We start from the raw sequence: 2276 nt of genomic DNA on the forward strand, positions 1-2276 counted from the left end.
GTGTTTCAGTCATATTAAAAATTGTTGTTCCTCCAAACTCTCTCTATTCTCTCTCCTTTCACTCTCTTTGGTATTTTATTTAAGACACACCGATAAAGGTTAGCGCGTACAGTGGCGTGCTGAACGTACCGTGATAGCGCGTACAACGGACATGCTGTTCGAAAAACGAACAAGAGGAAGCACGTACAAAGGTAGCTCGCGCTAGGCATATATCGATACGAAACCTCCGTTTTTAGTCTCTCTTTTCGTCGTGGATATCGAAGAAGCGCGTAAAAGAAAATCCCGCTAAAACTCTCTCCGTGCCGGAAAGTGTGTATCCGTTGAAATTTTGGAAGCACGTACACCCGCTTTCACGCTTTACATCGAAACGGTATAAGCACGTAAACCACACACGCTCCGTATTGAACCTCCACAATATCGGTGTTCTTTCCGCCTTTTTCATAAATACCATTTTTTTGTGATGAACCAATATCAGCTTAAACGTTCCCTTTTTTTATTTGGTTCTTCTCTCATGTGTTTTTCAGTCATATTAAATTTTTGTTCCTCCAAACTCTCTCTTCTATTCTCTCCTTTCAACTCTCTTTGGTATTTTATTTAAGACACACCGATAAAGGTTAGCGCGTACAAGTGGCGTGCTGAACGTACCGTGATAGCGCGTACAACGGACATGCTGTTCGAAAAAAACAAATCGGAGCAAGCACGTACACAGAGAATTTTAGCTCGCGCTGGGCACATCGATTCTTACAAATCCACCCAAATTTTTATTTTCTCTCTCTCAAAATTTCGTGTCATAGTTACGATACACACCGTAATAATATTTTTTGTACGTATAAGCGAAAACTCGATGTAATATCGAGAAATCACCCGTACCGAAAACTCTTCACTTTGGAAGAAGTTTCCATTTCAGAAACCGTTTTTACGAGTCATAGTTACATATTATTTCGTTTCAATATCTCTGCGCTGTACGTATAGTGAAGCATTTATTTAATATTTTACTTCATCGTACCGAAAAACTCTCCGCGAAGAAGAAGTTTTCTCGCGCATCGAGAAAATATTTAGGCGTTCGAGACGCACAAAACATTAAGGGGACGTAATATCATTTCTGAATTTCGGAATAAATATTCCGTTTCAAAATTTTTTAGCCTCTCGACTGAAGGCGTTGTAACGAACAAGTTCGTTCAACACCACTATCTAATTCATTTTTAAAATAAATTTTATAAAACCTTTTTTGGCCCGTTTTAGAACGGTCGGTTTTATATTCTATCCCTTTTTAATTTTTAGTAGCCTGTGCCGCTTGAGTCAGTACAACGTACACACCAAAGTGCATACGAGTCACCAGCCTCATGTTAAAGGTTCGTCGCATATGTGCCATTTGGTCTTAGACGCCGACACGCGACAATGCAGTGTGGAGAAAATCCTGCATCGATACCGAGAACACGAACAGTCGAGGCAACACGAAGTTACGCACGAGGAGCGGTGGACTAGTTCTCAACCGAGGTCATAGAATAGCCACGCGCCCGACTCTGTTCCGTCTGGTACGATCGGACCGAACGTCTCCTTATAGGTACCGAACGGCCGGCCGGATGGTCGGCGACGCCGGCCGTTACGCACGGGCGCTTACGATGCTAACGCGCGATCCGAACGTGCCAATTCGAAAGTGCGGTAAAACTTAGCGCGAAAAAATCGATTTTTCAAAAAGTTGTCAAACACGCTAAAAAGTATACGGACGATGTTTTAACAATTATTTTACGAAATTTAATGACAAAATTAATCGAAAAAAAATTTTTTTTCCTTTTCTCGCCAAAATAAATACCAAACGAATTTCTAACGTAATAAACGAGTAACAAATAACAGTATACGTCCAAATAACATACAAGAATCGAGAAAATATTTATATTTTTTCAAAAAATTGAGCAAAAATCTCTCCGCATAGTCGGTTCGGTGCCGAGTCCGAACGTACCAAAGTCCCTCCGGCATAGTCGGTTCGGTGAATCGACGACTGACAACCTATATAAAAAACGATTAAAACCTATAGAATAACGTATCACTAGAACATTTATACCATTTTGGCACGTTCGGATTCATAATTAACGAAATTATCGAAAATTTTTCATTGCGCATAGTCGGTTCGGTGAAAAGGTGACTGACAACCTATATTAAAAATGATTAAAACGTATAGAATAACGCACTACTAGAACATTTATACCATTTTGGCACGTTCGGATTCATAATTAACGAAATTATCCAAAATTTTTCGTTCCGCATAGTCGGTTCGG

The sequence above is a fragment of the Megachile rotundata genome, unplaced genomic scaffold (assembly GCF_050947335.1).
Source record: "Megachile rotundata isolate GNS110a unplaced genomic scaffold, iyMegRotu1 scaffold0611, whole genome shotgun sequence".
In the NCBI taxonomy this organism is placed as follows: domain Eukaryota; kingdom Metazoa; phylum Arthropoda; class Insecta; order Hymenoptera; family Megachilidae; genus Megachile; species Megachile rotundata.